Below are 24,216 nucleotides of genomic sequence, written 5' to 3'. Positions count from 1 at the left end.
TTAATGTCTGTCTCTTTTATCATTTCTTAAAGTAGGACTCTTTTCAAAATAGTTCTGATGCCTTGACACCAGAACACATATTGAATAGGGCTCATAGTGTCTTATTCTTGGGGCATTATAATTATCTGGCATATAAGCATGTACATTTCTGTGTCACTAAGGAAGTCTCAACGGGAATAATTAATAGAAAAATTATTCCACTTTAGTAAGAACATTTTTTTCTTTCTTTCAGTGGAGGACATTTTTTTCTGATTAATAATTCTCTCTGTACAAAAATATTTCCTAATATAATCACAGTTTTTTAATTTTTTTTTTAACCTCAGACAACTAAGGGAAAGTGATTATGTTGACTGGATTTCAGGGTCTATTATAATTATATGCTTAGCTGCTGTGAATGACAATATAAACCCTTTCTATTGTAGTGTTGCAGAATCATTTTCAGTCCTGATAAAATATTACTTATTTTTAACACACATGGTGCTTTACATTTGTTAACTGTCGCAGTCTCCATTTTTCTGCAGGTGTTGCTATTGTTGCTGCACAATAAGTATGGAGATTCTCTTTGTCACTTGCTTGATTAAAATAATGGAAAACATACAGTGGAAAGAATATTCCAGTGCAATTCACTCATTAGCAAAGCTTCCTTTTATGACCATCCCTCTTCCAGTAGCTTCACAAAGAATATTAGTCTGTGTGCTCAGAGGTGATTTACAAAACCCATTAAAGATATGGAAATTATTTTAGCAACTATCTAAATTGAATTTAGGAGTGGTAATAAATCCGATGTATGATTTCAAACAATACACATATCTTGTAAAGTAAAACTTTTCAATAAATATGGAAAAATGAGACAGGGTTTTCCAAGACAGACAAAATTTTAACTGTTTTTCATGATGTATTCTAAATTGGGACTCAAAAAAAAAAAAGATCATCTCACTTAGGAAAGAGAATGTGGAAAAGTATCTAAGTTTTTAGTTAGTGGACCAGTTCTACCCTGAATACTGTATACTTCAGGGTTAAGTGAATCTAGTCATTCTTCTGTTTGTACCATTCAATGACTAGTTATTACTCTGAATAACGAAATGAAACAAAACACAGTTATCTAAGTGACTCACTAAATCCTATTTACATCTCAGCCTTCTCTATTGCTGTGTACATTGTTAAATCCCTATAACAACAGTCAAATTGAACTTTCAGTCCCACAAAGGGCATGATCCCTGTGATTTTGAGCTGTCCTGTGAGCTGTCCTTGTGCTGAAATATATTTTTGCATTTCCTGATCTCACTTGGCAAACTCCTAATCATGTTTCCTCTTAATCAGAGTTTTCCCAGTAGAAGTAGAATCTAAACTGAATGGGTCTTGTCTACTTGCTGTGGTAGTCCCTTGTCCTTCCATAGACCATGTCACATTTTATTGCATTTTCCTATTCCCTGATCAAACCCCTTCACTGCGCTGAAAGCAATGGGAAAGCAAGTACCGTGTCTAATTGCTAGACATTGCATTCCTTATACAAGGATGGTGTGTAATACAGAAAAAGAAAAAAAAAATCAATAGTAATGGTTCCCTGAAAGAGTGAAGAAAAGAGCCAGTGAATTAAAGAGTTTACCATCAGTTTTCTCTTTTTAAATACTTGGATAAGGTTTGTTCAGACAGTCAGCCAGTTGCCTATTTCCGGTCAGTCTTAGGCTCTCTCTCTCTTACTCTCTTCCCATTCTCTACTTCCTCATCAGGAACACAACACTGATATTATTCAGGGTGAAATGTGCCACTTTTCCCAATGTGGTCAAGACATTATGTTTTGGCCAATGTGCTATAAGAAGAAATGCTGCGTGAGATTTCTGTGAAGGTTCAAGATTAAAGTCAGAGGAGGTGGGAGGAACTGTGTTTGCCTCTCTACTTTTCTCTTCCTCTATTCTAAGTAAGAATGATTGGAATTCCAGCATCCATCTTCAGCCATAGTGACCTTGACAATAGAAATGATTGTCAGATGACAGAGCAGAAAGGTAGCAGAGCTTGAGTCCCCAGTATCACTAGGAAGCCAACAAACCATCCCTGGACTGGCTTTGTTCAGACTCATTTTACATGAGAGAAAAGTACTCTTATTTTGCTTCAGCTCGTATTATTTTGCAATGTTCAATTTTATGCAACTGAAATTTCATCTGAACTTAGCATTATTAGTGAAAATCTCTTGGAAAAAACCCATGTGAAGTTATTAAACAATGCTATTAAACACCATTATATATATTGAAATCAAAGTGAGAGAGACATTGGTCTTTTTGTTTTTCTCAAGAATAAACTATCATCCAACTTCACAAGGAAGGAAAGTAAGTCTTTATAGCAAAGTGTATAGCATGGAGTCCATGGAACTCATCTTTGAGAAATACTCTATACCCCCAACCTTACCAAGATGTGGCTAAAATACATTTTTAAAAATTTTCTAAGAAGACAACAGATCATTATGATTTTGTAGAATTGTGTCCTGCATATATACCTTAGCATCAACATATACATACAGACAGACCAGGCTGCTTTGGGTGTGATAGTCATTGGGCACACTAGGGAAACATTGCAAAAACACGAAGCCCCAGTGTTCAAACTATTGAAGTCCCATTCATACTAGTTAATAGATTTTTGTTTTGAATATGCAAAATCTAATTTTTGTTGGTTCCTTGAAATGCTTATTGATGAATATTTAGTTATTTATATTAACACTTTTGTCCTTGATTCCAAAGGTACTCTTTTCATCATAAGTTGAAAATGTTTTACTTATGCAAGGTGATTAAGTTCTAGAGATCTACTGTACAACCTTGTGCCTGGAGTTAGTGTTACTGTAATTATATACTTAAAGATTTGTTGAGTGTAAAACTCATGTTAAGTATTCTTAATGCAATTTTTTAAATGTAAAAAATATATTTTTTCGGGTGTATGGGTGGCTCAATTAGTTAAGCATCTGCCTTCGGCTCAGGTTATGATCTCAGGGTCCTGGGATTGAGTCCCACATCGGGCTCTCTGCTCAGCAGGGAGTCTGCTTCTCCCTGTCACTCTCCTTGTGTGCTCGCTGTCTCTCTCTCTCTCTCTCAAATAAATAAAATCTTAAATATATATATATTTTTCTAATGGTTTCTTGCATTTTTATCTCAGATGAATAGATCATAAGTAATTACCTCGATCTGATTTATATGCAGGTTGGGCTTAAGTTTTTATTCATATATTTAAGCTTAAATCACTTCCTCTTTTTCTTCTTAAATGTGAAAAAATAAGAGCATCCCATAAAGTACGACCATAGACTCTTCCCCTCTTCTTCCAGAGAAGAATGAGTGTTTTAATGAGATTTATATTTCAAGTAACATGGTGCCCCTCTTGTTGTGGTTCTCAAAAATATACCAACATGATAGTGCTTTAAAAAATTATTTTGTTTAAATTTGTTACAACAGATTAAGCTCTAAATTGATATCCTGTGTCTGATCATTCAGGCTTTTCCAAAGAAATCTTAATAGATTTTCCTTCACCTCTCAAATTATCATCCTTAGTCAGTATTGATTAAGTATCTCTTTCTAGCTCTGTTCCCTTGTACACACTGTGCAAAACAAGTTCAATCAGCCCTGTTTCTTCTCTTAAGGAGCCTTACACATAAGAGACACACCAATGGTCAACTCTGTTTTTTTTTTTAAGGTGGTTTTATTAAGGATTGGGAAAAGACCCATGGGCAGAAAGAGCTGGTCAACTCTTAAGGGACTTAGGGAAGCACATGGTATCCCATTTTTCATCCCAGAGAAAGGATATTTGTGAAGCTGAAGAGGGAGGGAGATAGAGATTGAGTAGGGAAATTCATGGCTTCCTTGGCTTTGGGTCTTTATACAACTCTGATTGCTAAAGTAAATGTCTCCATGAAGAACCGTAGAATATAATTACTGTTGTTTGGTTTGAAGAAAACTTCAACTCCATGTCAAACTCTGAAATTTGTGACACTGCTTTGGAAATAGCTGAGCACAGAGAGAGCAGTAGCTGAAGATGTGATCTCATTTTGTCTCTTCAGGGGGTAGGTTATGATTGTAATGATAATTGTTTAAGGTCCTGTATTTAGGAAACTCTTTTTTTCTAGGTCAGCTTCAATTAAACATTTGTGGGGATAGGAATAAAACACAGCAGTGAATAAGAACCGTGAGTTAAAGTGCTTTTCATACTACTTTTGTAAGAAATTGAACATCATAAACGTCTTAACAATGCAAAATATTTTAAAGATAATAATGGTGATAATGATGTTTACAGTAGATACTATTATCAATCACCAGGGTTTTAAGCACATATTGGGCACGTACTGTCTGAAACACTTTGTAACTATTATCTTATGTAATTTTCACAGTAACTCTTCAACATAAAGGTCTTCAGGCCATTGTGGCTACAAAAATTCCTCTAGCAGTTTTTCTCTAGATATATTTTTTTTTCACTCTAAACCCTCAATTAGGCAAGGAAGTTTTGTGATCCTGATGGATATGGTGATGTCCTGAATTTATCTTTGCTGTCAGCAGACAATTTATATCCCCTGCCAGAAGTTTGTTTTGTTCTTTGCTGATGATTTGATCTCAGAGGAGAGAATGAACTAACCAACAAAAATGCATCATACATTTTATAGAATTACTCCTCATGGTAGTAAACCATGAAAATTCAATATCAATTCTTGAAGATTTTACAAGCCCACTTGAAGTAAAAAATGACAAATACAAAAAGCTGTAATTAAGTTTTTAAGCATTCATTTACACAGTTATTCTATTCTACATTTCTTCTTAATAAATTGGTTTCTTGCATCTCTACTTGCAAATTATTGGAAGCTTGGGGTTAGTATCATTTCTCAGTTTATTGAATTCAATAAACACTTGAAATAATAGTATTCGTTCATTTTTTTCACTCATTAATATAATAATATAGTTGCTGTTTGAAACAAGCTCCCTCTAAAGGACAAATTGATGGAAAATAATGCAGCCTACATAAATAAGAGTCAAAGCTGCTAAGTTACAAAATGTCAGACTATTACAGCCGGTAGAGTAGGAGAATATTTACTGGTTAAAAATAAATATCAGAAACATGCCACAGTGATATGTGGATGTTGTTCACAGAACCCACTCAAACCTATATGCTAACCTCCAAAAAGTAATATTATGCTGAAGTCTAGAATAAAAATACCTACCATATATTCAGTGAAGAATAGCTGATACTCTTATAGTTCTTTATATATATTATTTTATTTAATCCTTTTATAAATCAAATCGTTTAAAGCATATTTTCTGCTTACATTAATTTTCCTAAGTTCTTTAGTGTTAACTGTCTTCTTTTAAACTGTTCCTTTATGAGGTTTCTATAAAGATTTGAGTATAACATGATCCTTTGGCCTTACTAAAGACAAGCTAAGAGCATCTGGTTGGTGACCAAATTAAACAGATAGGATATTCATTTTGCTTTATGATGTATGAACACTTTGCACTCTACAGCAAGAATAATGTTACTTGAAATAGAGTGAATATTATTGTTGTTGTTATTCTCAGATACAGCTAACTTAAGATCCTAAACTTTTAATGCTAATGATAGTGCAATTAAAATTATTTTATATGATTTTGAAATGGTGTCATCAAAACAAATTTACGTTGAAAGTTTCAAATCCATGCATATTGCTTTCCACCTAGCATATCAATCAGTGAAATTTAAAACATGTTTATATAAATGAAATAATTTTATTGGTCTGGCATCTCAGTAATTTAGTTGAAATTTTAAAGCAGATCATAATTTTTAAAAATTCATGCAAATATATTTGACTATTTGGGAGCTCTTGAATTTGCCATAGGTGGATTACAAAATTGGCCATAATTTCTTCTCCTTTCTCTGTATCCATGACCCATGGAATGTGACTTTGAATCTCCTCCTGCAAAGAGGTTACATGTATTTCCTGTCCCTTGAATCTGTGCTAGCTTTGTGATTTGTTCTGGTCAACAGGAAGTGTCTTATGCAGTGTTTTGGTATGTGCTTTCCCTGGGAACCAAACCATTGCCCTATAAATGAGCTGAAGCTAGTCTCTGGGATGATGAGAGATAAGTAACCCAGTCACCCCATTGGCCTAGCTGACTGCCACACAATCAACAGGCATGTGAGTGAAGCTTTTTTAGACAGGTCTGTTCCCAACTGACCTGCCCCTGTGTGCTGACACATGAGCCTGGCCTAAATCAACCTCGATGGCTGGTGAACTCATGAGCAAGAAAAAATACTTATCCTTTAAAGCCACAGATTTTGAAAAAAAAAAAAAAAAAATTTTTTTTGAACAAGAGCTAATACAGAATTTTTATAAGAAAAGACTTTTAACTCATTTACAGGATAACAGAAACTTACAAAGAAGTAGTACAGTAACTGAAAACTTATAAGCCTCCCTATGGCATCTGTGCCATTTCCAACAGTTGTGTTTGATTGTTTTAGTAAAAGTATTCAAGAGATAAACATCATTGTTCTCATTCCACTAAGGGAATAAACCACCAAAGATGGAAGCTTAGACTGAGTTCACATTCTTCGGAGCTCTGTGAAGCTGGCTAAGAAAGGCAAGGATCCTGATACTAACCCATGATTTTGCTCATGGCTATAAAGATGACAAAGAACAAGAAACAGCTATCTTGTTACCTAGTTCCACTGGGTGAGGGCAAGCATCTGCCCTTCTAAACTTTGGGCTCTTAATGCGTATTGATTTAACTGGCAATCCACTGAGACAGAGAAGACTTTGAAAACTGCCTTAAACATCTAGGTAATGTAGTGAACTCAGTAGGACCTGTCATAGGACAGTGGGGCTCCTGCTCGGAGGAAAAGAGCATCAAGGTGAAGGAACATCATTTATCAATAAATAAGTGTAGAGGCAAAGATGGGAGGTTTCAAGGGAAGGTACTTATCATGAGATATTGTTCTGTTAAGCTGGCTTTATTTTGGTTATGTCAAGTGATTGATGTGCAATAGATGTGATCATTTTGTCGAAAAGATGTTATCCACACAAAGTGTCAAGAGTTCACTGTACCATTATTCAACAGCTGCATTCAGATTGACTTCTGAACAAGAGACTTTGAAGCTTCTGTTAATCAGAAATAGGCAATCCAAAAGCAAAGTCAAAAGGAGTGACCAAAGTACTTGATAGACTTTTAAAGTGTTAAGAGAAAGAACCACATTACATAAAATACGAATTATCGTTAAAAGGCGAAAAAATCACATAAGGCAATAATTGGAAAATCATACACTGTAACTTTTTTTGATTATTGACTTGTTATCATTATCTCTCTTGGGGAAGATAATTTCAGGAGATTGTTGATAGCTTTAAAATTAAAATTCTTTGAAAAAAACTGAATAGTAGATTTCATATATAAGAACAACAACAACAAAAAAGCTTTTCTGACCTTGGACCTAATTCAAACTGAATATTCTGGAGTTGCTGACATTTAAAAACAAAACAAAACAAAAAAAAACCTCTGACATTTGGATGAGTCTCCTATGACAGAGACCAGACTTTGAAAAATGTTTCTCTGATTTAAGAAATATAATTAACACGTATTTTATGAGCATATACTGAGTGCCACACATTGTTTGAGGCCTTGAGGATATAACTGAATAAAATTGTGACATTGTAGGATTTAATTTCCTTTCTTCCTGAATTTAACCAAATTGACTTTGGAAACACTTGAGAAGTCCCACTTTTTAAGACCCTACTAAGTGTACTCATGGGTGTATACAAACTCTGGGTGTGGCTGTGTACTTCAGGGGTGTAAGCCAGGGAATTTGGGAAATACGTCCCATGAAGTTAGATGTATACACAGTGTTGGTTTATGGCCTCCTCATTTCCTAGCTTGTGATTTTCAGCAAGACATAAAATCTTTTGCTCCGCCTTCTTCATTACTAAAGTGGGGATTATCCTTCCGGTATAAGACCATTAAGAGAATCAAGGTCACTTGTTCTCAGCTTTAAAGAAAATCTATATTATAAGGTGACTAGGACAGCGACTGCATGTAGTAGTTGCTCAACGAATTAAAGTTGACAAAGTCTTGAGGAAGAAGGTATTTAGATTTTGGGGTGTTTATGTGGGATTCTTAATTTGGTTTTTCCTTTGGAAATGCAATAATATGACCTGGCTGGGTAATGGAAGGCATGGAAGGTTTTCAGACTCATTCCACTATGTATAACCCTGTAGATAGGAGAGCTGTAGACATAGAAAGACCTCTAACTGATGAGGAAAAATGCTTTCGAAGAGAAAGAAATTATTTCTGTGACTTTGTTTTGTTCACCTTATGTCCTTTGGCTTTCATTCTCTCTGTTGCATAGTACAGCGTTTGGTCTATGGTGGGGAAAGTGAGATATTTGCCTCAGGGACAAAATTCAAGGGAACACCAAAACATTGTTTTAAGGTAAATAATATTTTAATACAGTATATTTTTTATTAAAATTAATGTTAAAAAGTCCACAGTTAGCACACTGTGAATTTTTTTTTAAAAGAATCAGTATTATTTAATTTTCCTTTTGTCTCAGGCAATGTACACACCAAATAGTATGCATTAAGTTTACAGCTCAGTGGATCTTCACAGACTTTGAAACTAGTGTTCAGTTCAAAAAATAGAACATGATCAATATCTCCAGAGCCTCTTTCATATTCTCTTCCAATCAGTAATCCCCTTTCCTCAGGATAACCAAAATCCTGACTTTTAACACCATCAGTTTAGCTTCACTTATTTTTGTAATTTATATAATTGGAATCAAACAGTATGTTCTTTTTTTTGACTGGCTTCGGCTCAACATTATGTTTGTGAGATTTATATGTATTTTTGTGCACTTACGGGACATGTATTCTCATTGCTGGACAGTGTTCCACTGTGTAAATAGAACACACTTTATTCATTTTACCACCGATGGGCATTTGGGCAGTTTCCTGTAGCAAATTAAAGAACAAAAAGAATGTGGATACAACAACACAACAAACAGACAAACAGAAAGGCAAATCGTACCAAGCAAATGAAACCAAAACAATGATTGTAAGCATTCGCTTCCTTTGTCCTTTTTGTTTTGTTTTGTTTCGTTTCATTTCGTTTGTAATAGCACCTCAGTTATCCTTTGGGAAACTTCTCCCTGTATTCCGTATTGTGCTGGGGGAGATCTTCATAACAATGCTTTTCCCCCAACTCCCAACTAGGGTGAGCTTATGACCCAAATTAAAACAGTCCCTGGAGGATTAAGGAGTACACTCATTGTGATGAGTACCGAGTGATGTATGGCATTGTCGAATCACTGTAATTGTATGCCTGAAACTAAAATCACAATGTATTTTAACTAACTGAAATTAAAATAAAAACTTAAAAAATAATAAGATGGCAAAAGGCAACAACAAACCCAATTCCTGGAATTAACTTCTTGGCATAGTGATATTCAGCGAATGTTAGCACTAAAAAGAGATTGTGCACAAGTTCCTGCTACTAATATCTCTGAATATGCTGTAATTCTTCTCCTTTACATTTGATTGTGTGACCTCCCCAATGTCCTTTCAATCAATTGCTTGGAAAGATTAAGCTAGCCAAGTTATGTTTTTGTTGCTTGTGTCCAAAGAATCTTAACACAGAGAGAAGAATTGGAGCATTTCACATGGGAAGAAAAAGACAGCTAAATATAAAAGGCAGAAAATGTAAAACTGTGTTACTTGTATGTAGGAAGAGTTTTAAAAATTCCCTTAATATGTATAACAGTATGAATTAAAAATATCTGAAAAATCTAATGAGGATTTATGCTTTAAACGGGATTTTAATCGTCATGGCTGACATCCTGTCTCCGTTGGCTTTGGAAAGTGTAATGACCATGACTTTTGGAAATGTCTATGCAGATGTTTTATCACATATTTATAACTGCACTTCCATAGTATCAGCAGGGTGAGAGCCTTACATGAGCCACTCAGTGAAAAGTGTCCTGCAGCTGACCTCCCTGGAAGGACTACAGTATCTGATAATGGAGGCAGACCTTCGTGTGGCTTTACCAGGTTGGAAACCTGTCTGAAACATGATTGGGCATGACTTTAAGGAAGCACAAAGCCCAAAATGTTTGTCGGTAGCAGCACAGAACACAATCTGTCACATTTAGTTTCCTGTTCCTGAAGACTTGGAAACTTTCCTGGGGCTTTAAAGAGACACGCAATAGCTCATCATGGATTGTTGCAAAAGGACTTGTCAATCCAGTGAGACTCATGCCCACTTGTCTCTTTGGGATACCTGGGAAAGTCACTGTTCTATTATTTTGAAAGGTAAATGTTCCTGTATTTTTTTTCTGCCTTTATGTTTTTAAGCCTTTAGACAACTCATATAACCATGGTAGCTGAACTTTTCCTATGTTATCATATCTTCTGAGCAGTTGTCAACCACGAGAACATATATAAAAGTCATGAAAATAGTCACTATGAATCTTGTCTACTTCATCTCTGTTCTTTTTGTGTAGAAGAAAAGGCTACTTGATATAAACCATATGTGCCAGCCTGGCATTTTTGGATAAATAGCTCTACATTCAAGGGTAGATATTTTGTAGTTAAATTTAGGATGAGTTTTACATGTAGAAGTGAAATAAATGGAATGTAGTGTCTATTTTTTTCTCCTTAAAACAGGTTCAGTAATCTTGAAGCATCTGTCAGCTTTCTTAAATAATTTCAAAGCTAGTCTTTGCTTGCAAGGAAAGTGTAGGATGCTGGCTGATTTCTAATACCAATACTTAATTTTAGTTCTACAAATGAATCATGAACAATAGCTCCTTGGAAATTAATTTGGACTTTGTGGGTGCAGAATAACTTTATGTATCTAGATTGCTTAAATTTTACCTATTCATCAAATCTGTAGGTCACCTGTCCAAGGAAGTTTCCTATGATTGTTAGTAAACTCAGTATTTTAATTGAGCTTGAGCCCAATTTCAATCAGAAATAGGAGGTCTGAGTTCGAATAAGAGTTTAGTAGTTGAACAAGTTACTTACTCTCTTTAAGCATCTGTGTACTTATCTGACACTGAGGGTGAAAATACCTACCTCATTCAGTAGATATGAGGATCAAATGAGATAATATGTGTAAAGTGATTGGAAAATGTATGAAGCTTTACATGCTTTTGTGCTTTGCTGTCTCCAGCCTCAAAACCATTGCATATACTATTCTCTCAATCTAGAATGCCCTCTATCATCTACGTAACTCCTATTTATTCCAGTTGCTTCTTAAATGCTCTGAGCCTCCAGATGAAGTCTGGTTCTCATATCATGCACAATCAGAACCTTCTTAATAGTATTTCTCATAGACATTGATTACAACATAATATGAATTTATTGCATTAAACCCTTGAGACTATAAACTCTAAAATGATAGAGCCCATGTCTATTTTGTTCCCCGTTAGATCACAGAATAGAATTCAGCATTTGGCACATGGTGGAGGTGGTTGAGTCTTACACTCTCTCTTACAATCTTACAATCAGTGCCTTCCCTTAAAGGCCAATAATCCTTCCACTGGTCCTACTTTTTATGAACAAGATGGCGGTGGTGATGTTGGTAGCAAGGATTTGGAACACCTGAATAACCCCTGGATGGAAGTAATTTGCCCAAACCATAGATAGCACTCCAGATGTGGCCTATTTGATCCTCTGCTTTAGACTTTGTAGTGTTGGGTAGAATTTTTCCTATTGTTTTGGGGAAATTTTTTTTGTTGCTGCAATTATTTATTAATGTGATTAAAACAGTCATAAATTTTTTGAGGTTTCTTCAAAACCTCATATTGAGTCCAGCCATATCACAGATTGCCATCCACAATCTAGACTTTTTACCTTCTACCTCATGATCAACTGTCTTATTGGACATACATATATGTTTACATTGTGTATATATATTTTTTATATGTTATATATGCTTATATATGTTACATATGTACATTGCATATATATATTAATATATATACTGAAGGGAGAGAAATTAATTATCAAACGATTATGCAATCAGTACATGTATGCCTGTTTTCAAAGAGTTGAATAATTCTTTTTGGGGGGGGGCAGAAGGAGAGGGAGAGAGAGACTCTTAAGCAGATTCCACGCCCAGTGCAGAGCCCAATCTCATGACCCTGAGTCAAAATCAAGAGTCAGTTGCTTAACTGACTGAGCCGCCTGGGCTCCCCAAGAGTTGAACAATTCTTAAGGTATCCAAATAGATGTTTCTGATATATGATGGTGATAATACCTACGAAGTTAGTACAGAGTTAACGTCAGCCTTTAGAGTGAGGACAAAGTCACTAATCAATCCCAGGCCTATCTAATTCCAAAGGCTCCTCACTAGTTCCACAATGTGCAATAATACTGGATGAAGTTAGTTACTTTTACAATTTCTACTTTGCATGCACCATAGAAAGGACTGCTAAGTGAGAGGAAGCCCCGTATTTCTCAGTCCATGATTATAGAATTTTGCTGCTAGCACAGGACCTGATAATTAAATGTTCAATCATGAGCAGTTAAATGAATATGAAATATGAATATCAGGGCTAATTTGGCCAACAAAATAGGCAAAGTCTCTGTTTTCTTGGAATTTACTTTCTGTTGGGGAAGCACACTTGTATATTTATCATTTAACCACATCTATTTTTAAAATTAAAAAAAAAAAGGTCTATCTGTAAGAGCACATAGAGGGACCACAGATGTAAGCTGGTCCTTGACAGAAGGAAAGATTTTTCTGGTGAATGAGTCGCTTTAGATGAGACTCAAGTGCCTTGAAGTAACATGGAGGAACTTTCTTGGCCCCCTTCCTCTTTCTTAAGTTACCCAGATCCAGGGTGGGAAAGAGTTTGGCCTGTTGAGATGAGCCAATCAATCAGCTGATGCAACAGAACAAAAGGGAAGAATATCAATCACAGAAGTATTCATGGGTGAAATCATGGGCTGCGTCTAAGCCTCAATTTCCTTATCTACAAAATGGAGCTAATGGTGCTTGTCTACATATCTGATAAAGCTGTCAGAAAACAATGGACACTCAATATAAAGTTATATGTGTATTTTAATCTGATATATAAAGTGCTAGGCAATCATATAATGTCAAACGCATACCTGAGTTGTACAGTGAGAGAACAATGCATAATGCTCTTGTGCAAATGCAAAATGCATCTATGTGGAGCCCATGCTTGAGGTATGTGGAACTGAACTTAAATTTTTTACGGGGAGGGACCCGGATAAGAGGAATCTTAACATTTGTTCCACAACTCACAAGCTAAAACTATAACAAGACTTTGAGCAGGATTCATTTCAGACCCAGTTTGACTATTGAGTACATACCAATATGAATGCCAGCATTCATTAGATTTGGGGAGACAGATGGTCTGGACTGAGATAACCAATTAACGTAAAATGTGTTCTTTGTTGGCACTTACCACAAAGGAAGATCTTTTTTTGAAGTACCTTTTTCTTAAAGTTTATTCTATTTTCAGACTAATGTTCCTTTATGTAGAAAGTAAAAGTACTTAAGACGTTTATGGGTAAAATTTTACCTAATTTTTACGACATTTATAGAAATCTAGTGCATATGAATTGTTATTTTTTTATTTTAAAGAATATGAAATAAGATACCTGTAATATTCTGATATTTCATTAATCACATTTTTCATCTGGTAAAAAAAGGTATAAGGAAATTGCTTTCCCGAAGATTGCTCATTGAGGTCATTTACTGCCCTTCCTAAAAGTCTTTTGTTCAATAGTATAGATATCACTGGATGTAAGAATTGCTCTGGGTTGTTTGCAGAAGAGAGAAAATACAAATGTATCCGTTATTTACAACACATACCCTTTTAGATCCTGCCTGTGTGATCAAACCATGGAAAACATTTTTATAGCTGAAAGTGTTCTAAGGGATCTTTGCCAAATGTCCAATTATTTAAGGCTTATTGATGCTTGGGTCACATAGTGAGTGTCCCCTTACCCCTGACCCATGCCAAATCCACGCACAGGAAAGCATGTTTATCTGGAACGGCAAAAGATGGATAGGAGGTAGGACTAGGGCAATACCTTGGTGTCATGTATTTTATCTTAGACCTTGAAAGCTAAAGTTCAGAGATTGAATATTATCTTCTGAGCCAAAGTGAGGTGAGAAATAGACTTTATTGGGTTGCAGAAAGAAAATATTAGAATATGTTTTTATGTATTTATCATCTTTTACAATTTATATTTTAAAACATCTTTTTAGGTGTTTTATTTTCTGCATGTCTTATATCAGATATATTAGTGTGGAAGTCCTTATATATTACTTACAAATAAATATATGTACATTGGTGATACATACTTATGTATTTTACTGATGAGCACCTGATGAAAAAGTTTCTCGAAAGTGCCTATGTGGCTCAGTTGGTTAAGCGTCTGCCTTCGGCTCAGGTCATGATCCTAGGGTCCTGGGATCTAGTCCCTCATTGGGCTCCCTGCTCAGTGGGGAGTCTGCTTCTTCCTCTGCCCCCCCCCAGCCCCGCTTGTTCTCTCTCTCACAAAAATAAATAAATAAAATCTTTTAAAATTTTTAAAAATTAAAAAAAAAAAAGATTTGAAATCACTGATCTGGGCAATGAAGTATTGCTTTTAGAAAACAATAAAGAAAATAGAAGAGACAGAAGGAGAAAAAAGGAGGAAGAAATAAACATATCTGCATATCACACATCACATGCTCATGTATATATTATATCAGATGCATATAGACTGATAGCAGTGACTATCATGTATCGGGAAACAACTCTGTATATGACCCTATAGCACATGAACTTCATAGACTTGAACCAGGTTACTCTCTAAAGGTAGCTTGATTTTACCCTGAGAGGTGACGTGGGCACCACGAAAGGTCCATATAAGCCTCGGGTGTCATGTTGTTTTGTGATCTATTGTATGTTGTGTTTGTATAATTTATGTAGTTGTTAATGTGCAACACTAGAACATTATATCTCAGAAGTATAGTAGGAGTGAGAAGGTTGAAAGTGCTAATAAGAAGTGGCTCAAATTATTACAGAAATAAAAGCAGAGATGATGGTGATAAGTATAATTATCAATTCAAAATGGCGAGATTAATGTTACCTGTGGTTATGGAATAAATGGCTTAGCATAAAGAATAATTGTGAAGGAGAAACAATAATTTGAGCAAAATATGAAAATATCTTTGCCTAAGGTATAGGAAAAAAATATTTGGGGGAAGCAAAGAATTTTTTTCTCTGAATTGTCTGATTGCAAAAATTATTCATGTACACACATATATAAATGACATAAAAGAGCTGGATGCATTCTTGGTATATTATTTCCCAAGAAAATATAAATGTCGTGGACAGAACATGAAATTTTAATTCAAGTGAGGAGCCATCTATCTGACTCCAAAGTCTGGCACTAACAAGCTGTTAAATTTGGAGAAACTACTTAACCTCTCTGAGCTTAAGGTCCATCATCCATTCAGTAGGAATGATAAAACCCAGCTGAGTATTTTAAATGATTCATATAAAGTCCCCAGCTTGTGGGCATATGGGAAGTCTTCAATGAGTGGAAGATACTATTGGAAAATGTCTTCTAATCTATAATCATAATAAAAATATTAGGCAGAGGAATATTTCACCATTCCTGGCACTTAGTAAGGCATGAAGTAAATGTTAGTCTTTTTGCCTCCTTTTTACTTATTAATTCAAGTAAGAAATGCACAAAAAACTGTTTCATAGGGAAATAAAAGATTAATCATCAATAATTTGCTTATTCTTACATAATGAATGCATTTTATTCATTTAAGCTTTTTTTGAAAAATATTCTCTTCCTAGTTTAGAAGTGATAGTGTTTTGACATAGCAAATTTGATTAGTAGTGAAATATTGATATGATCTCTTTTTCATTTCATTAGAGTGGGTTTTGCAAAGGTATATTAAAAACATGTTTAAACAAAGACAGAAATGTATACATAATGGGAATATATATAAGCTCATGGCTCTTAAGGCTGAGCAAGGATGACCAGAAAACAAAGTGGATGGGAGAGGATTTTTTAGTAATCACAAGATTTTGTGAATGTACCTAAGCTAAGAAAAACAGGTAATACATAGTCCACTGTTAAAAGTATGCAGAACGAGGTACCTGGGTGGCTCAGCCAGTTCCCAGGGTTCTGGGATGGAGCCCGCATTGGGATGGAGCCCGCTCAGCAGGGAGTCTGCTTCTCCCTCTCCCTCTGCCCCTCCTTCTCATGCTCTCTCAAATAAATAAATAAAATCTTTTTAAAAAAACGTGCAGAGGGCGCCTGAGTGGCTCAGTTGGTTAAGCGACTGCCTTCGGCTCAGGTCATGATCCTGGAGTCCCGGGATTGAGTCCCGCATCGGGCTCCCTGCTCAGCGAGGAGCCTGCGTCTCCCTCTAACCCTCCCCCCTCTCATGTACTCTCTCTCTCTCTCTCATTCTCGCTCTCTCAAATAAATAAATAAATCTTAAAAAAAAAAGAATAAAAAAAACTGTGCAGAACGAGGTACATTCTGATGCTAGCTAGATGAAGAGGTTTGAAGGGCCATCTAGACTGATAATCTTATGCAGTTTTGATAGTAAACTAGCACTGGAATGAAGGAATTTTATCTGCCAATCTTGAAAACCCTTCGACCTGATTATTTTGTCTTTCATTTTATCATGATACTGTTTTGAATTATCTGGGATGAAAATTCTTTAGTTATTTCTTTTTATAACTAAAAAAATATTTAATGAATAAAGAAGTTAATAAATTTCCTGGCACTAACAATATGTACTATATGTAGGAATTTCCACGTGAGCTTGCGTGTGTGTGTGTGTGTGTGTTTGCCTTTTCTGAGAAGCATATGGCTACAGCAGAGGTTGTATAGGACTCTTCAAGTATGCAGGAGTGAATGGGGACACATAATGTCAAACATAATGACCTTTTCTAGGAAAGGGATACTGCCCTTTTATTGATTAGAGTTTCAATATGTATTCACCAGTGGTGCGTGTGTGTGTGTGTGTGTGTGTGTGTGTGTGGTGGGGTATATGAAGATGACTTAACACTAATTCATTTCTTCTGTACTCTATTGCTTAAAAGGTCATAGGCAGAAAAAGGTTATGAATATACTTTCAAAATTATGCTTCAGAGTATTCAAATTTAAAAAAATGACTGGAGTAGATTGTAAGGGTAACGTCAGTTCTACAAGAGAAAGGGTTGGTAGAGGCCTTCCTACCTTGGGGCAGAATCACAAAAACGTATGATTTTGTAATAGATGCAAAGGTTGTCTGCAGATGGAGTGTCCTATATTCTTCACCGCTTGCCATCTAAGACAAAAGTAATCCTCTCTAAAGGGTGTGACCAAAGCTTTGAGGTACCCGAATTCTTTCATAAGACGAGGGGTTCGTGTTGTTCAGGCTTTATTCTAGAGAGGACACGGTTGGTCCTAAAACCTCAGAACTGAGATTGAAGGTAGTAGATGAAAGTCACCTACTCAAACAAAGGAAGAGCATTTCTGAAACAGAGAATAAACTCATGACTGGTTGAGAGGAATGTATCAAAGAAACAAGAACAAACTCAAATTATTTCCAGGAAGAAGGACAATTTAAAGCAGCCCACAGACAAAGCATGGAATTTTAAAAACTGTTGTTTTGAGATGTTTCCTTAGAGGTGGTTAACGGAGGCCCTTCTGAAATTCTTGTCAATCACCAACAGCCAATACCTTGTTAATTAGTGTACTGTATATCCAGTGTAAAGCTCTACCAGTGAATTTGGTAATGTCTTATTAGGTGGTGTGATGGGATGAATTCTGAATTACAAAATTGGAGATAAACAAGATTTGTGAATTGGCTCAAGTAATTCAGAGATTTACTACTCAATGTGCAGAGCAGTGGTGACATTGCAACCTGGGAGCATGTCAGAAATGCAGAATCATGGGGCACCTGGGTGGCTCAGTGGGTTAAGCGTCTGCCTTCGGCTCAGGTCATGATCTGATCAGGGTCCTGGGATCAAGCCCCGCATCGGGCTCCCTGCTCCACGGGGAGTCTGCTTCTCCCTCTGCCCCTCCCCCTGCTCGTGCTTTCTTGCTCTCTAAAATAAAATCTTAAAAAAAAAGTTTTGGGGCACCTGGGTGGCTCAGTCATTAAGCGTCTGCCTTCGGCTCAGGTCACGATCCCAGGGTCCTGGGATTGAGCCCCGCATCGGGCTCCCTGCTCCACGGGGAGTCTGCTTCTCCTTCTGTCCCCCTCTCTCTCTTTCTCTGTCTCTAATAAATAAATAAAATCTTAAAAAAAAAAAAAGAAAGAAATGCAGAATCTCAGGCCCTGCCACAAGATGGCTGCGTCCGAATCTATAACAGGATCCCTAGGTGAACCATATGCATACTAATTTTATGAACATGGGTTTAGAGAAATCCTCCATCTTTTTTTTTTTAATTTTATTTTTAAGTAATCTCTACATGTGGGGCTCAGGTTCTTGACCCTGAGATCAAGAGTTGCGTGTTCTACTGACTGAGCCAGCCAGGCACCCCTGAGAAATCCTTCCTCTTTTATTGAACAAGTTATAAGTGTCTAGCAAGACTTTAGGGATAATGGCTTGGGTTACATCCTGAATCAGCCCCGTGTCCAGTCATACGTTTTGGATTCTGTCACCCAAAAGAGGGATAGAATCCTGCCTCTGGAATCTTGGCATCTGCTTCATTTGAATCTTCTACTGAAAGTGCTGGTGATCGTGATTGCATCGCAAATGAAAGCTGAGATTCAGCAAACCAAGGTTAGATTCTTTGGGGGTCGCTGTTTATGATGGCTGCCGTCATATACTTGTTAATAGTGTCCTATCTTACGCTCAAACATATCTGGGTTTGGATGATAAAGTACATGGTCACCCTAAGAATGGGTCATGTAATTGTTACTTTTATACTTGCTGGCTAATGGACAGTTGGTTAATAAATTTATGATACTTATAAAAAATAAAACAAAAACACACCCAAAAGACTCTCCAGGTATTTATGTAGACCATATGGAAAAATCTTGTTGGCAGTGATGGGTAACAGAAGATGAGCTTGGAAGAGAGAAGAGCTGTCCCCCCCAGGGACTAGCTGCCATCACTTCAGTGCCCCTCTAGAAGGGCGATTCAGGACGTTTTCTAGGAACAAGTGACAGTCCACTGCAGAGCGGCATTCAAGCCTCTGACTCTTGCAAGACAGACACGTGTTTCCGATTTTGAAATGTCATTTCTTTGCAGATTCTTCTCATTTTGGCCTCAAAGGCTTTAAAGATTGTTGGGTCAAGTTTTATTCAGAGTTCAAGTTGAAGGTATTGTGTGTTCCCTGCCTTTCACATTCTCGGAGGGAAGAAAGATTTACCAGCTGTTTGGCCAGGAAGCTCAGTCTTTGATTACACAGGTGCGATTTCATTTCTCACCTCTTTTTTTGTGTGGGTAAGCACCACTGCAGTGACCCCTGTGACACTTGTTTCATGCGTAGTCTAACCTGCTCTCAAAAAAGCATTTCTGCTTGCTGAAGAGTGAGCATTGCCGCCTTTATCTCTTTGCACCATCTCATATCTTTTCAAGTTTAGGAAACCCTTTAGTAAAATCATGATTTTTCCTACCACCTCCCAACCAATATTTCAAACAAAAATAGTTAAAACAAGAACGAAAAATAGAAGAAAGCTCCAGTATTAGCCATCTTCTGTAAAACTCACATCAAATGAGAATATTTTAGATACCACAATAAATATTTCTAATAGTCTTTTTGAGGTTTTAAGTACTGATTTCACATAAATGTCAAAATATTGTTTGGAAACACAGAAACATAGAGAAATGGTAGGCATATTTTTTTTAATTTTTTTTTAAAGATTTTATTTATTTATTTGAGACAGAGAGAATGAGAGACAGAGAGCATGAGAGGGAGGAGGGTCAGAGGGAGAAGCAGACTCCCCGCTGAGCAAGGAGCCTGATGCGGGACTCGATCCCGGGACTCCAGGATCATGACCTGAGCCGAAGGCAGTCGCTTAACCGACTGAGCCACCCAGGTGCCCCGGTAGGCATATTTTTGTAATTAAAAAAAAAAAAATTCTGGGGGCAGCTGGGTGGCTCAGTTGGTTAAGCGTCCGACTCTTGATTTTGGCTCATGTCATGATCTCAGGGTCGTGAGATGGAGCCCTGCGTTGGGCTCTGCACTAAGCAGGGAGTCTGCTTGAGACTCTCCCTCCCTCCTCATACCCCACCCCCTGCATGCTCTCTCTCTCTCAAGTAAATAAATCTTGTTAAAAAATTCTGTTTTCCCCTGACAAAGCCAGAAAAATAGTAACAAAGCAAACTGTGCAATGATAATCAATATTACTCATGTGGCTACTCGTGTATTCACCCAAAATCATTGTTAGGAAAGATTTCCAACACAATGGAACACGTTCTCAACATTAGCACCACCCTCATTCTGTGTTAAAATCGACAAAGACAATAAGATTAGCAAGAGGAAAAGAATCAGATCACTACCTGGAGTCCCTGGATGAGTCCCGCATCGGGCTCCCTGCTCAGCAGGGAGTCTGCTTCTCCCTCTGACCCTCCCCCCTCTCATGTGCTCTCTCTCAAATAAATAAATAAAATCTTTAAAAAAAAAAAATCAGATCACTATCCCGCTGTATTCTGGACTTTTCTTTGAAAGTAATTACTTAACTCTTGTAGATGTTTCATGTCTGTTTAGAATTAACAATCTGCTTCTCTCTAAGGCCTTTGAAATTGATTACAATAAAACCACTTTTATACCCCTGTAAAGGGTATGCAGAGATTCAGGGGAAGTTGGAAGATATCATTAATCATAAAGTGATCATTGTACTAGGAGGCAGAGCTGATGCATTTGCCCAGTGTATTATACTCTGTGCTTCCTGGCGGCCAAGGCAAAGAGGGAGAGAGGTAGAAAGAAGGAGGAATGAAAGAAGAGAAGGTGCAGAGGCCTGCTCCTCTTCACAAAGAGGTACACAAATTCTGTTGTATAAACAGAGCCCCAGTGCTGACTGCCTGATCAGTGTCTCCATGTAGCCTCAGCCTACTCTTTAACATTGTTCTATGTAAGTAAAATTTATGTTAGGTCAAATGTGTCCCTGCGTTACATATTTCACTTTACGGTGTATTACTCCCATTTGCTCTAAAATACAGTAGTTTTAACAGCTGTCTCTAGTTTCTATCGAAGTACCCTAAAAATCCTATAATAATATTTTCCACCTCATTTCCTCCGTTCTTTCCACTGCATTGTGATAAAGCACTGTGTCCGATAAGGGAAAGTGACAGCCTTGTCAAACTCTCTAGCAAGCATTTGCATACTGTTATTTTATTCAGATGATTACAGCAGCCACCAGAAACTGAAGGAATTTGCTTTCCCTAAATAATACATTTTCACTGATTGTGGTGTTTTATCCTATAATCTGTCACTCACAAACTACCTCTTTTGTAGCTCTGGTTTTTTTGGTGTTTTTTTTGTTTTTTTTTTTGGTAGGGAAAAATGTTCTTTATTTTTTACTATAAAATATATTGTTAAGGAAACAAAAATCAAGAGAGAACACTGGGCACCATCCTTATTTCTGATGAGGGATTGGGTAATAGTCATTAATGTGAATACATGGATAAACCCACTAAATTCTTTAGTGTTTTTAATCTCAGAAGATGAAAGTGCTTTACAAATCTTAAGCAAATATTGCAAAGGTCAGTGGTGCTTCTTCAAAAGACTTTAATAGCTGCTTCAGAAAAATCTTATTTCTTGTCCACAGGTCACTTAATATTGCATTTGTATGAAAAAAGAAAAAAAGAAAAAAATCCCTCACTCAAATTTTCCATATTACTCACTCTGAAAAGGGTAGAGTATCTTTTAATGCTTTTGAGCTTATTTCTCAGGTTCATTCATTCAAAAGATGAAATTGGCAGATTCAACCATTTTTCTCATCAGCTTTTGTGGTAGTCAGACTTGAAGGCTATCAACCAGAAAGCTCTGTTAGAAATTATTCTAAGAGCTAGATTCTTTCCTCTAATAATTATGTATTAGAATGCTTACTTCAGGAAAAAAGTAATTTTTGCAGGAGGGGACAGAGATCTTTACAAATATTCCAAAACATTTGCTTATAGTAATAGGTACAATTTACAACTGAGTTCCTGTCAGCTTGTCTATTCACATGCAAAGAGCATGGTCTCTGGGATCAGATATATCTGTGTTTTGATTCTTATTCTTTCTTTACTAGTTCTGTTTCCTTTGAGAGTTATTGAAGTAACTGAAATTCTGAAAACTGAAATTCTCATCTGAAAAATGGTAAAAGCTACCTAATATTATTTTTCTGCCATATTTAAGAGTATGTGTCTTTGATCCTTTACATTGGAAGAGGTTCACCCTCTGCGTAAGTACATAAAGGCATTTTCTTTTACCTATATAGAATAAAGGAAACTAGAACAAATTTTTCCTGTCCAGAAAGATTAGGCCTTAGTGATATGATGATAACGTTAAGCAAAGCAGCTGACATCCTCAGGTGACGCTCAGACCTTTCTGAATCAGCAGGCCCTTCATCATTTCTTATAGCATATGTGGGATTTTATTCCAAGGCTAAGCATCTCTTTCTGTCATTCTGTGTCTGTCTCTCTGTCTTTTACTGAAGACAGACTTGCAGAATTCTCTGTTCCTGGTATAGAGGTATGTATCTAGATTCAGCTAGCTCTGGCTGTAAATCCTAGTTTAGCACCTTACTAGAGATATGGTATCCAACAGCTCACTTAACAACTCTGAATATCATTTTCCTTATCTGTGAAATTGGATTTGTAAGAGTATCTACTGCATAGAGTAGTTGTGAAGATTGATTTTAAAAACTAATATTTGTAAAATATAAAAGGTGAAGTCCATGAGACTAGGACTGTATAAAATGTCATGAACTTCAGCAACAGCTCCCTCCCGAATAGGGAGCCTGATGCAGGTTCGATCCCAGGACCCTGGAATCATGACCCGAGCTGAAGGCAGGCACTTAACCGACTGAGCCACCCAGGTGCCCCAAATTCTGAAATCCTTTGAAGGTGGAACAAAAGCTCTTCTTTATTTTCTACTGCCTCCTAGTGTTCATAGATCACTACCTGGACCCACAGTCTCTTCCAACCTCTCACTCCTCTGTCCCCCCTTCCCAGGACCCATTCCTTCTTCATTGTCTGTAGCTTTCCTGTCATTCAGTCATTCCTGTACACAAGGATTTCCCTTTGATGAAGCTGAAAGTAACTTGAGTCTTGCACATTAGCAGATGGGGTGACAAGAGAGAGAGAAATATCTTAGTTCCCCTTCTGCCTGAGTATCTATGGTGAAAAAAACTACAATGATTTCACTAACAAAAGAGCTGAGGTGGGAAAATCCTTCTTATATTTTTGTTATTATTTAGCACTGAGGATTTGTCAATATCCATTTTCCCAACATTCATTGGCTCTAGGGTGTAGTTTTTGCCAACGGTCTCTGATTCTTATCTTTAGATTTGGAGGAGGCTGAGATGGTCCTATCTGTTATTTGCTAAAGCCTCATCATGTTCCATGACCACAAAGAGGTCAGGATAAGTGTCCTGGAAGGTGGCGAACAGAGGAGAATACACATTCATGACCAAATTTGTATTTTCTCATTAGTGTGAAAATTTAAATGAAATAATTTTGTAAACACCTTTGAGCAGTGTTGATATATACTTGATTGATAATGTTTCCATTATCCTTATACAATATTCTAGTTGAGGGAAGACAACAGTTCTATATATACTTACCACTTATCCTTTCATATTAGCAGAGTCTACTAAACTATAAGTCTACAATTGGTGTTTAATAATAATGAAGGTCTAACAAGGATTTTAACATCTTACATATTGAGGAGACTAAATGATTGTCATTATTGTGTTGCTGTTTCTATTCACCATATTCAAATCTCCACAAAAATGCTTGGCAAGATATTTTAGTGGAATTATGCCATGTACCAAAATGAAATTTACTGACATCTCAAAACTAGGGGCAAAAGGACTATTACATTTCTTTAAAATTGACAGTGTAACATTTCTGATTTTATAGAAAATAGAAACACTTTTATTTTACACCTCTGTGTAATTATTGCTCGTTTTTTCTTTGCTTGTGTGTATTGCATTTCCATTACAATTGAATAAATAACAAAAGGCAGGTATTTCCCTTCTGCTTTTAGAGCTCTGTTGCATTGTGGGTAAATTTCAGAAACAGCTTTGTTTC

This window comes from Mirounga angustirostris, unplaced genomic scaffold (assembly GCF_029215605.1).
Source record: "Mirounga angustirostris isolate CCGP_5_RB_7025 unplaced genomic scaffold, mMirAng1.0.hap1 SCAF_16, whole genome shotgun sequence".
Lineage (NCBI taxonomy): Eukaryota > Metazoa > Chordata > Mammalia > Carnivora > Phocidae > Mirounga > Mirounga angustirostris.
Note: the sequence above shows the minus strand (reverse complement) of the source record.